At 42.5% G+C, this 13,508-nt stretch overlaps 1 protein-coding gene across 5 annotated transcripts in view; it reads right to left on the bottom strand.

Moving 5' to 3' along the window:
• Window positions 1–7,491, bottom strand: part of Prlr (prolactin receptor) — a 174,558-nt gene extending 167,067 nt beyond the window's left edge. Inside the window, exon 1 of one of the 5 annotated variants that reach the window (XM_005078000.4) lies at window positions 6,842–7,491. The gene's annotated coding sequence lies outside the window, so the exon portion shown is untranslated. The remainder of the gene's footprint in view (window positions 1–6,841) is intronic. The other 4 variants (XM_013119047.3, XM_021231780.2, XM_021231781.2 and 1 more) reach the window with 4 other exon arrangements.
• Between the last annotated feature and the right edge of the window lie 6,017 nt (window positions 7,492–13,508).

The raw sequence follows: 13,508 nt of genomic DNA, 5'->3' as shown, positions 1-13,508 counted from the left end.
GAAATAATTAAATCTAAAAAAAAAAAAGGAAGAATAAGCTGGTCGTTGGTGGCGCACACCTTTAATCCCAGCACTCGGGAGGCAGAGGCAGGCAGAGCTCTGTGAGTTCGAGGCCAGCGTGGTCTATAGAGCAAGTTCCAGGACAGGCTCCCAAACAATACAGAGAAACCCTGTCTCGAAAAACCAAAAAAAAAAAAAAAAAAGAAAAAAGAAAAAAGAAAAAAGTAGGAATAAATAAAATAAAAATTTTTAAAGGCACATTAAAGGCACAGCTCTCTCTTACTCTCTCTTTTATAATAAGGAATCAATATCCTTTCCAGGAGAAACAGGAGAGATCAGAACAGAGGTACCAGAGCCAGCAAGAATACAGCCAGAGCCCTCACTTCCCACAGCAAGAGCTCTGGATTATAAGTGGGTATGACCACGTGTCACTTGAGTAATGGTCCAAGTCTCATGGGACTGCTGTCAGGCTGCTTCTGGCAGCTGATCCACATAGTGTCCCACAGCTGCCAGCTAAAGGAGGTTTGTAATCCTTATCTACCCATGTGTAACGCAAATTCATTCATGTGAGAAATGACACTGTTGGAAACAAAGACTTCTGTCACTGACAGGAGGCTGGACAGACTCACTTTGGGAACCTAACACAATATAGAGAATTCCGCAGCTGAGGACTCTAATCTTTCACCTCTGTCCCAGCTGGCACCATGACCCCGGGCAAGTCATTAGCATCCATTTCCCAATTTGTAAAATTGGAGAGGTGAAAAGACTGTTATGGAGTAGCCACTGTGGACACAGTGGGCATGGTAGTCAGGCCCTTTGAAATGACTGCAATCCTGGTGGTTAAAACAGCTTTGACCCACCAATTGCCCACACTTACTAGGATTGGCTATGGGCACACCGATAATGGAAAGGGTCAGTCAAAAGGAGACTTTAGAGGCATCATTCAAGAAGATGAGGTCATAGCTGGCAATTATTTGGAAGTCTACGTATAAATACATGTGTAGATAAAATTTCTACAAAGCAAAGGTCACATTCCTTGTTTGTCTATTCTGTGCCATTTAGAAGAATTTCCTTTATTTTTTATGATGATGATATTCAAATTGTGGCTTTACATCAGAACACTCTGGAGAATTCAAACAAAAACAAAATAAACCGACACAGGTTGTTAGCTAGATTCCAATCCTGGGTTGACTAGATGGAGGCTGTAGATATAGGCATTAGTAGTTTTTCAGCTTTATAGACAATTCTCAGACCATGCTCTGCTGTAAGTCACTGAATTAGGCCTGTTGCTCTTTACCACATCAGCAAACACCTCATGCATGTTTCTGTTGCCAGATATTTCCATGAGTTTCCTTCTGATATGGCATCTTTCCCTTTCGCCTTAGGCTAATATCCTCCTCAGTTCCCAAATTTCACCAAACCCTTAGCAATGAGCTATATAATTTGTATGCATCCTGCCCTCCAGTATCCCCAAAATCTAATTGCTTGTATCATCTATGTGACACTCCAGGAATGTTCTCTTACGTGGCTACTGGACAATTACGCTATGTACCTTTTCCCTATCAGAGAATATGCTCTGTCCTCCCAGATCCTTGCCCTCATGAAGTTGAGCACAGACATCGTCAATGAAAAGATGATTTTGTATATGTATATGTTTTATACATATATAAAATCACATATAAAATATAATCATATATAAACACATATAATCACAGATATAAAACATATAAAAACACATATATAAACACACACACACATATATATGCTGATCTGCTGAAGTTCATTGAACTTTCCACCCAGGTTCACTTAAGTCAGCTTCTTTTTTAACTATTTTCCTCAGATTTAGATTTCCAGTGGAAATAAACAGAGGCCAACTAATGTTATTTGTATGCAGCAAAGAGCATTTTGTATAGTGTTCTGCTATATCTACATAAAGAAAATACCTCCTTGTTGGTTAAGTGGATACAGAGTCCAACAGTGCTCATGCCATCAATGATATAACCAGGTTGAATATTTTTTAGAGCACATCTCTCCATTAACATTTTCTGTGTCATTGTCACATCAACTCTAAACTTCTGCCAGTGTTATTGGAAGAAATAAAGTGAGCATAACAGACAAACCAGCAGAAGAGACAAACAGACTCTGCACGCGTGATCTCCCAAGTCAGAGGGCTCCTCCCCTTCCAGACTCTGACTGTACTTCCCTTTGCAGTAAATGAAACTTCGAGAACAAATTATATCTTTATTGCAGTGACATACCTAAGTGCCATTTTAGCCAGTGAACAAAGAAACCAAAGGTAGCCTTTTGTGACACTCTTGAAACAGTCCTCCTGGAGATCAGGACTGCTTCTTGTTCCAGCTGTTTCCATCAAGAAGCCAGTGAAGGAAACACACTTATCACCACAGGAGGTGACTTAAGGAGCTTTACACACATATGTGAAATCCTAGCTATCTTCTCCCTGGCTTTCCAAAGTGCTAAGAGATACAAATGCATTATCTTAGGAAGTGATTTAAAGATGAAAACATTTTTTTTTAAAAAATGGGCTTTTGGTCATTGGGTTTTGTGGAAAAGTATCTTGAGATATTCCTACAGGAGGGACTGTATTCTGGTGACAAATGTAATCACAGAGTTACTTTCATCAAATGCAGTATCAAAAATGTGGGATTGGCTTTAACTACACCATCGACACACCATCAGCAAGAGGGGTGGGGAAATAACTTAATTTGTGGTAGACATGAGAAGAGTATTAGCCAAGCATAGAGAAAAAAATATATGTCCAGGAGAAAGGGGGGAGGAGGAAACTCCTATTATGTCTTTGTCAAGTAAACAGACTTAAGTAGGGCTATTTTATGCAAATGTAATGTAAGCTACTTGATGAGGTCATTAAAATTGTTGCTAAAGCACATTAAAACAAATTGAAAGCTATTAGGCAAAGTTGACCAATTTTCACCTAAATCAGTTTAATCTAAAATGTTATCATTTTACTATACAAACTAAAATTAGGAGCAAATTTGGGTTTTGTATATGGGGTGCCATGTATTTAAAATCTAGGGTGTTTTACAAACTGAGGACCTTCCTCATTTCAAGTACTCCAGAGCCACACATGGTTCTATAATCTCTGTAATTTATTATTATTATTACTGTACAGGCATCATGTATACATATGGGTATGTGGGCTACAGTATTTGTGTGGAGCTCAGAGGACAACTTCGTGGAGTTGGTTCTTTCCTCTGTATTTCCTGGGTTTCATTGAGAGACCTCAGGTCTCCAGGCCTTCATGACAAGTGTCTTTACCCATGGGGCCATCTTAGCAGACCTTGAATGACCTCTATGTGTTTGTTCACCTACCTGCTAACTACCATTGTTCCTTACCTAGAAGCTACATAAAAACTATCTAGATTTCTTCCTTTTCCTCCTTTGTATAACCAACTACTCAACAAACAGCAGAGTGCAGATGAATAAATGAATGGAGGAATTCTTAACACCGAAAGCAAATGTAAATAGTGTCTTGATTCAAAAACCAGTAGAAAATGACAATCTCAGAGTTCTTTAGAGGAAAAAGGAATGCCCAGGATGGGAGTGACACCAGCCTGCTCCAGCTTCATCTGCTGATACCAAGTATCACTTTTCTGAAACTTACCTTCTGGGCTTGGTAAGAGTCAGGAAAACGACTGTCTACAAGTAGTTTGTTGTTGCTACAAGTTAATATGTGCCACAAGTAAAGTATCTATTCACCTCCCTTAAAACCATCCATCACATGTGGTCATCCCTGTCCTTGAGACTAATCCTAATCCAGTTGGCACCATGCAATTTTCTGATACCTGGAATGTTGGAAACACTGGGTAATGGAATAAGAATGGATGACAAAGTCAGACAGATCTGGGCTTCTACCCCAAACAATGAGGGCTGAGAATATTAGGTAAATGCTTCTATCCCTCATTTTCCTTATCTGTAAAACTTTGCATGATAACTCATACATTCAGCATTTCTGTGACAATTAGTTGAGGAACTGTATGCACTACACTGCACTGTAAAAGTTCAGTGAAAGGTATCAATATTATCATCTTTGCATTCAAGTACTATAAGAACACGCTGGTCACCAATCTTTCCTATTCTGTGTGTATGCAATTTCCTTCTCCTTAGGGTTTGATATTGTTCTTGTACTTGATCCTGAGAGGTCGGGGAGGTGAGGGAGACTCCAAGTTGAGTTGAAATCTTAATTTGTACAAAGCAATGAAAGATAGCACTGAAGACATTTACCTCTACAGAGATAATTTGTAGTGTTTGGAGATAGATCTGGGGATATTTCTGGTTTCATACTCCACTGGTTGCAGCTACAGGCACAGATAGCTATTTTGTATTTAAAATTATAGGCCAGAAAGGAACAGAAAGTCTGAGAATCCAGGCCAATCTGGATGTATTTTATTTGTTGCCAATACACAGAGCTCTGCGTGACATAGCACAGTTGAGACAGTAAACTTGACCCTGAATTCTGAACCTCTCTCATCTTAGAGACTAATGAGCTGGTTTCACTCACTGTTCTGGTGGCACAAGCCTCACAGGAGAGACAGCAAGCCGCCCTAAAATGCATAGACTAGTGAGCACTTGCAATGTCACATTAAAATGAAAGAGAACAGTTGATCACTGAACATGGGTCACGAATGACAGAAATAGTATCTCCATCTCCTCAACAACCACACAAGAAAAGCAGATCATTCCCCATCTTGCCACTGGGAAGAATGGGGCTCACAGAGATCCAGTGACTTGCTGAAGTGCAGTCACAATTTGAAGTGCAGGCTCCCATGGAAGCTCTCAGGCTCCAGTGTCGCGTGCTTTCTGCTACATGGCCCTGTGCTGCTGGTGGAAGATTCGTTTCTACAGAGTGTGAGACCCTCTAGACGCTTAAAGACAAAGTACATATGACCAACGGAATATTACCACTGAGCCACACTGTTTGTTTCCAAGGGAAGCCTTGGCCCTGCTCTCTGTCAGCCAGCCAGTTGGCCTAAAGGACATTGGTTCATGTGGACCCGCTGTAGGCTGCTTTCCAGGGCTATTTGTGGATGGAGATCTCTAGGGCAGTGGTTCTCATCCTGTGGGTCAAACAACCCTTCCACGGGGGCCACATATCAGATATCCTGCATATCAGATATTTACATGACAGTTGATAACTAGCAAAATTACAGTTACGAAGCAGCGACAAAAATTATTTTATGTTTGGAGGGTCACCATGACACGAGGAACTGTATTAAAGGGTTAGGAAGGTTGAGAAGCAGTGCTCTAGGTAGTGGCACACATCTTTAATTCCAGCACTCAGGAGGCAGAGGCACATGGATCTCTATGAGTTCAAGGCTACTCTGTCTTGAAAACAACCAAAAAAAAAAAAAGAGTTGAGAGGAGCATCCCCCTGGAAGCAGTGAGGAAGCCACTGAGGATACACACTGTCTAAGCACCCTAGCAAGGAGGACTCTCTCCCAGCAGCGCCTCAGACTCTGCCAATGCTACCAATTACTCCCATAGCCAGCACAGCCACCAGCAAAAGCTTGGCTGGATGGGTACTGATGCAGCATCCTTAAAGACAAGGGATTTTCAGGCATGGTCAACACGGAGTGTTTCTGTAAAATTCCTCATCTGTTCCTGAAGCATAGTTTCCACCCTGGGGAAATGACTCAACCAATTCTCAAAAGGACCCCTACTTTGAAAAAGCCACTGAAGTTAACTCCCCTAAAAAAACACCAAACTTAAAATGTTCCTGTTTCCTGCACTGTTCTGCACCTCTATTCCATTAAGAACTTACACAAAGAATTACCAATTTCCCTAAATTTTGCAGAGTAAACTGAAGCCAGGAGAAGGCAAACACCCAAGGTTATAGTCTAATGGAGACAGAGAAACGATTGGTCAAGACACTCAGGTGGGAAATCTTTTCCAGCCAATTCCATGAATGAAGATTAAAGGATGCTCCCCCTCCCAAGAGATTAATAACAGGTCGCAAACATTTTCAAGCTCTACCACAGAAAACCCCAAGTTGCTGGTTATTAGGGAAGCACGGGTTGCTTCCCTGCCACACAGGTAGAGGTCACTAACAGGATATTTTTCTCCTCAAAAGCCACAAATGCATGCCTTACCTTCCCCTACCTCAGCAGACCCGGTCTGGGTTCCTGGAGTCTAGCCCCTTCTGTGCTCCCTGGTTCTCAGCTCCAGCGGCTTGTTATAGCTTCTCCCCCAGGGCTTGAATTCCTAGCGCCTGGCCAGCAGGTTAAGACTGGGGAACCTTCCCTGCCACTACTCAGCTGCCCTTGGGGGATAGTATGTATGCGCCCCGGGAGTGTGTGGGTGGGAGGGGGCGCAGGTAACTCAGTGTACCCACCCGGCACCTACCTGTGCTGACCACGGGAGGCTGCCCAAGTTAGCTGCCATCGCGTCCCCTGTCTGATCCCTTTCCACTTCCCTGCTCTCTCCCTACCTTTTCATTTTGACATAAACCACCTGCAAACACAGAATTCCACAATCATGCTACACTCGTTCTCAAGGGCGCGCTTGAAGATATATTTTAAAATATGCGAGCGCAGTCGAAAAACCTGGGGTGCGTGGCCGAGCACCTTGGCATGTATTTAGCTTCTCTGAAAAGGGACATTGAGGCTTGGCTCTAAGCATGGTCACAGCACGGGATGGGATTTCCTCTCGCCCTCGGGCTCTGGCTGCTGCCTGGCATTTCCCCAAGTCGTCCGCACCTGCAGCCAACTGCTCTGCTCCCACACGCGGCCTCGAACCCGCGGCCCTACAGAGCGCCCGCCCGCGCCGCCCCTGGCCGCGCGCAGCCGTGTCTGCCCCGGGTACTCACTTTTGCTGGGGAGAAAAGTCTGCCATACCAGGCGGTGAGTACTTCCTGCAGAGGACGCGAGCTTTCTCACTGCAGGTAAAGCTGTTTCCTGAGCCCTGGGTAAAATCCAGAACGCAGGAGAAGAGCGAGTAGACAGAACAGGAAGGCGGGGAAAGCCCAGCCCAGAAGACCCGGCGTCTGGGGATTTTAGCCTCTGCTCAGCAGTCGCCAGCCGCGTGTCTCTGTGAAGAAGCTCAACTCGGTGCACTTGTTCACTCTTTCTTCACTAGAGGAGGAGTCAGTGTTGCAACATGCATGCTTCTTGCTGGAGGCAAAACAGTGATTTTCTCCAGCATGCAAAAGGTCCAGAGCCTGCCAATTTTACAAGGTGACGGAGGTAGAGGGGGAGTCGGAATGCAGAGATTATGTGGACAAGAAAATTTCTGATTTCCCCAGGATCCGTTTTGCATGATCAAGGGACCCTCTTCCAACAAGACTCGACAAAACAATAATAAAAAATGCCCTTTAAGTCGAGTGACCTCAGAGAAGATATTTCAGTAGCCAAGATGAGGCTTGGTGTCAAATTTCTTTCCTTATTTCCCAGCAAGCAACACTGAAGCACAGCTTGACAATACTTGAGGGGGCTCCGGGGATTTGAGTCACACCTTCCCTGAGAAGGGGAGGAGTCGGAGGAGAGTGGTCAACAGAGAATATGCAGTGACCCGAAGAGGCTTTGCTTTCTTTTTCGACACAGAAAAACTTCCAGGGCTCCGCTTTGTGCCCAGCCACGTCACAATAGTACAGAAACACCCTCAGCCTCTCAGCAACTCACGATTAATGCAAGAATGTACCTCCTCAAATAGGCTGCGCGAGCTCAATGTTATTTTACTGCTTTTGATATTAACCAAATCATTGCTTTTTTTCTTGTACCCCTCCCCATAGTCTCCTGAAAAAAATATTAAAAAAGAACAGCAACAGCCTACTTGAGTTAAATAATTATCTTGGAACAGGTGAGTAGGCAGTGTTTGATGGCACTGATTAATATTGTGTCCTATTGTGATGTAACTCAGAAGGTCACTGTGGGTTATTTTGAACAAACTATTGAGGTTTTTTTTTTTTGTTAATCATAGAAACACATCCTTTCTTCCTTGAATTAATTGACACTTTGCATCACATTCAGCAGTGGTTTTCTGCCACGGTTCAGGAAACCAATGAAAGTCCCATGATGTTTGGGCTATCCTCTTGCATTAGAAGAGGCACCTGTATGAGCTCCATGTTTGCTACCCAATAACTCCGCCTGTACAAGTTAAATCATGGTCTCCATCTGGTTTTCAGAATAAGTGGGGTGTGCGTCTGCCATGCACACACTGTACAGACTTCTGGTGACTGAGGTGCACTTTTGCTCACAAGTACGAGAGTATATAATACCTGTCGATTTTCAAAACTAATGGGTATTATCTCCAGTGGCAGAAGACGGACAGGATTACTGGCAAAGTTATGTCCTCATGAACTCTTTGTTGTTGAAGATATTTTAAGTAAAAAAGAAACAGAATTGAATAAGGACACCGAATAGTCTAACCTGGTCTTGTCTTTCACATACACTCAGAACATGTATATTTGCCTGATTTTGGGCAAAGTCATCTAATACAAAGCTTAACTCAACAGGATGCTAGAACACTAAAATGTCAAAAACATCTTGAACCACCGTAAATTGATGATTATATTTCTGTATGACGTTTGAAAAGTCAAGGGGATTACTCGGTGAACTGTATTCTTCCTGATCATTTTATTCTAACAGATAACGAAGAGAATCACTTTTGGTAACTCCAAACTGTGAGCATTCCTTGTGGTTGCACACATCTGTGCTCCTGCTCCATGGAGAAGGTTAAATGACTAATCCGCATACTATTTGAAGAGAAGGCCAGGGCCCTCTGCTACGCTGTGCAGCATATGCACTGTCCCCAAGCCACGAGCATTTGCAGTCGGTGAGTTTCCTTATACTCTCTCTTGTGTTAACAAGAGGATTAAGGAAGTCATGTGTAAGCCTCAATCGCCTCTCTACAGCTCTCCTGTGACTCTTTCTTTCTCTCTACACTGACAAGATTCACTATTTTCTGGTGTTCTCCTTTTTGCTTGGATCTGTATCTGCCTCAGTGTATGGATGCCTATTTGTTTATTTATTTACACATGTTTATTGTGATACATCCCGTTTTAGTGTGGCTTGGACTCTGTATCTGCTTGCTGCCTCCAACACTTTGCTCCACAGTTCAAGGCAAGGAGAGAACACAGGAACTGACAATGGTTTGGATATTGCTATTTGTTTGACTCCTGTGAACTTCACCTATTATAAGTCAGGCTCAGTAGCACATGACTCAAAAACCCAATAAAGGGAAAGTAATGTCAATAGAATGAGTAAAATGACAGCAATGGTAATAAAAGCCCTGTGGTAGTAAGTTTTGGGGTTTTTGTCTTGTTTATACCTACTTCTTTCCTAATCATTTTCCTTACATATTTTTTCCCTTATCTCATTGGTTCCCTCCCACAGCTTCCTCATGTCTTTCCTGGCCCAGCTATACTTTGGATGAGCTTACAATATAATTCACCCCTTACTGAGCAGTGGTGGTGCATGCCTTTAATCCCAGCATTTGGGAGGCAGAGGCAGGCAGGTCTCTGTGAGTTCAAGGTTATCCTGGTCTACAAAGTGCTTCTGTGGCTTGCTCAACCAGCTTTATTATGGAACCCAGCACAACCAGCCCAAGGATAGTACCACCTACCGTGGGCTGGGCCCTCCCCCACTGATCACTAAGTGAGAAAATGCCCTACAGCTGGATCTCATGGAGGAGGAATTTCCTCAACTGAGACTCCTTCCTCTCTAGCTTGTGTCAAGTTGACACACAAAACAGCCAGTACAAGCGTCCACATGTCAGTGGCTGAGTGCCCCTTGAAAAGCTTCTAATATAAGAGGTTGAGGGTGAGTTTTCTATTCCTACCAAAAGCATCAATTGTACTGTTTAATTCACTACTTTCTTCTTTGTCTTCTGCTGTGGCTACCCTTCAGCTGCTCCAGGGCCAGGGTTATCTTCGCCTTTTCCCAGCTCTGTTTCCTACACCCCTTCTCCGTGAGCTCTCCTCTGTTACCTTTCAGGGAGCTGCTTTGCTGTCTCTCTGCTGTCCCCGTGTTGGCTTCTGTGCAGCACCTCTTCGTTCTCATCTTCCTGAAATGGTGACACTTTGGTCTCCAGCCTTTCATCTCTCCCCTTTCAAGATCACTTTCCTTTCTTTAACACAATAGAAAATGCTAGAACTATCACAAGAGGAAAAAGAAAAACCTCGCACAACCCTGGTACTGCTAACAAAACGAAACAAAATTACATCTATATTTGTAAAGTTTAAAAAAAAGGATGCTTATAAAAAAGGATCCTTCCAAATACCCTCTTTGTTTTCCCTAGTCCCATCTCCAAAGGAACCCATCACTGACACATGAATACATATCTGTTATTTATTTATCTAATATAGGTACTTGCATATATTTTTGAACTAAAATGAATTTATTTTCATGGTTTGTCTTTTTTGATTTAACAATATGAGAGAAAAAATTATTTCTGTCCCCTCTTTGGCAATGTCCCCCGAGTCTCAGGTAAGGCAGTTGTTTTGTAGATGTGTTCATTTGAACTGGACTCCTCAACTCTGCATTTTGGTTGGTGTTGGTTTACTGTAATGGCCTCTGTCTATTGCAAAGAGAAGTTTCCTTCACAAGGACAAGGGCACTAGCAGAAAGCCCATGGGGCCTCAGTACTACACAAAGTACTAAGGGAGTTTGTCTTCTAGTAATGTCAGAAGCTACACCCATAATGTCTCACTCACATGACTGCCCAAACATGAGCTGAACAAAAGCAACAATAGACATGCTGACAAAGACAGGGTTGGATGGGGAACCCCAGAAGTGCGGCAGACAGTGGAAGAATGCTGAGAGTGGGCAAAGTAGTCTTCCCCAGGAGAGAACACACCAACTGGTTATCCGACACCATATGGTCAGCCCCGAAAACCCATATGTGTAACACTGTAAAGACTGAGTAGGTTGTATTTATGTGTGTGTGTGTGTGCACGCACGCACATGCGTGTGTGCGTGTAACAACAATCAATGGAAAAGAGGCCATGAACATGACAGAGAGCAAAGAGGGTTGTATGTGAGGGTTTGTAGGAAGAATGGGAAAGGAGAAAAGAATTAATTATATTGTAATCTGAAAAATAAAAAGTAATTAATGAAACCCACAGTCTCTGGGATTAAACTAAGGGCACACACATGCTAGGCAAGCACTCTACCATTGAGTTGCACCTCCAGCCCCATAGCTTATCTTTCTAAGCTCGATGCAATTATCTAGTTGAGGCTGCTCTCCAGAGGCTTACTCCAGTGTTTTCTTTTTGAAGTTAACTTGCAAGCCTCTAAACTTTCTTTCTTTTCATTTTATGTATAGGAGTATTTTGCCTACATGTGTAAATGTGTACCATGTGTGTGCCTGGTACCAGAGGAGGCCAGGAGAGGGTGTTGGGTCCTCTGGAACTGGAGTTACAGATAGCTGTGAGAGCTGTGATGTGGATTCTGTGGACAGAACCCAGGTCCTCTCCAAGATCAACATGTGCTCTTAGGCACTGAGTCATCTCTCCAGCCCTCACTTTATTGATTTTAGTGACTGTCTAGTCTTTAATTTATTTCCTCCATTCTCCTCTTGTTATATTTTTGGTGATTAAAAATTTTTTTACTGTCAAAATGCTGCTATGATTATCTTTGAATAGGGCAGACATTTAGAAATGTCAGAATTCGGACAAAGGAAATGGCTATTAAAATCAGAAAGGCTACTGAATTTCTCTTACATAATGTTACAAACAAATGTTTTAAGTAAGCATGAAATTACTGAGTCATAGAGTCAGGCCACTTAAAAATACAACTTGCTTGTTAATTCTTTAATTTCATGCATATGCACAATGTATTTTGATCATATTCACCACCCTCTGTTCCCCCTGGATCCACTCCCACCTCACAAATTTGTGTGTTTCTGTTTTGGTTCTTCAATAACCCACCAAGTCCAGTTCGTGCTGTATATAGTTATGGGTATGGAACCACCCAATGGATCATGGTCCCTCCTTGAAGAAAAGAAGTCAGGGCTTTTTACACTGTCGAATATACTTTCAAATTCCATCACCAAATGTTGATTCATCTGTTCCTATCAAGCTTCCTTCCTCACTCTCTGAGCATGGGGCCTCATTGATGTAATGTGTCAGATCAAATCTGATAAGCAAGATAGCCTGTTCTATTTTGCAGGGTCTTGATGAGCTGAGCCTCTTATGACAGGAGACCTTCTCACTATGGCTGTCAAATCTTATGCTTAGCTTCCTTTCAGGGTGTTTTTCTTTTAAAAATCCATTTCAGTGTCTGCTGTTAAGTATATTAACACTTTGCCAACTATACTGCAAACTTTTTTTGTCTGTTGCATTTTCCTTGATTTTTATTGCAGACTGATTTTGCAAAAAACAAAAAGCGAAAAGTTCATTTTCACATCGTTGAACTCATGCATCTGAAAAAGCCTCTGGGTTCTCTGTCTTGCATCTTTACATGGAGCTGATAATAATGTTTATTTTTCTTTCCAAAATAAATCTTTAATTGCCCAGGGATTTATTTTTAAAATATAATTGAGATAGAAAGTTTAGTTTTCTTTTGAATACGTGGTTAATGATTCAGTGACTCCTTTTAAAAATGTGTATTTTTTCCATTGATTTCTTTTTTAAAATTAATTTTTATTTAAATTAGAAAAAAATCTTGTTTTACATATCAATCCAAATTCTCTGTCCCTCCTATCCCTCCATTCCCGCCACCTACTCCCCATCCCACCCTATACCCACTCATCAGGGAGGGTGAGGCCTCCCATGGGGGATCATCAAAGTCTTTCAAATCATTTGGGGCAGGACCTAGGTCCTCCCTCATGAGTATAGACTGAGAGAATATCCCTTCATAGGGAATGGGCTGCCCAAGCCACCCATGCTCAGGGGGCCTGGTTCAGTCCCCGAGCTCCCCCTTGCTCAGGTCAGCTGTTTTGGTGGGTTTCTTTTCCATTGATTTCTAGGGTCACATTATGCATAAATTTCCATGTGCTTCTGTCTGCCCTGGACACCACCACTCTGTCACTTTGAGATGCCTGTTAATATGCCCTGAATGCAGTATACATTAGTATCACTACAAAGCTAGTACATTTTAGTAGGCTATTCCATGAGGATTCTATCAATTGTTTCACAAAGATTCTATGATCTTCCTACAAGCATATCATTTTCCTGATACACTTACTATGGTGGTTTGAATAAGAATACCTGCCTCCAAATAGGCTCATATATTTGAATGGGTATCAGGAAGTGGAACTGTTTGACAGGATTAGAAGGATTAGGAGGTGTGGCCTTGTTGAAGGAAGTGCATCACTTGGAGACAGGCTTCGAATTTTCAAAAGTCTATGTCAGGCCCAGTTTCTCCCCCCCCCCCCCCCCTTCGGATCAGGATGTCACTTTTGGCCACTGCTCCAGCACCAAGATCTACACTACAATGATAATGGACTAAGCCTCTGAAAGTGTAAGTGAGGCCCCAATTGAATATTTTCTTTTATAGGGGGGGGGAAGAGGACTTGTAAATATGTTTCCTCCTTTT

Source organism: Mesocricetus auratus, unplaced genomic scaffold, assembly GCF_017639785.1.
Source record: "Mesocricetus auratus isolate SY011 unplaced genomic scaffold, BCM_Maur_2.0 Super-Scaffold_100015, whole genome shotgun sequence".
NCBI classification, from domain to species: Eukaryota; Metazoa; Chordata; class Mammalia; order Rodentia; family Cricetidae; genus Mesocricetus; species Mesocricetus auratus.
This window is presented reverse-complemented; position numbering and strand designations above follow the sequence as displayed.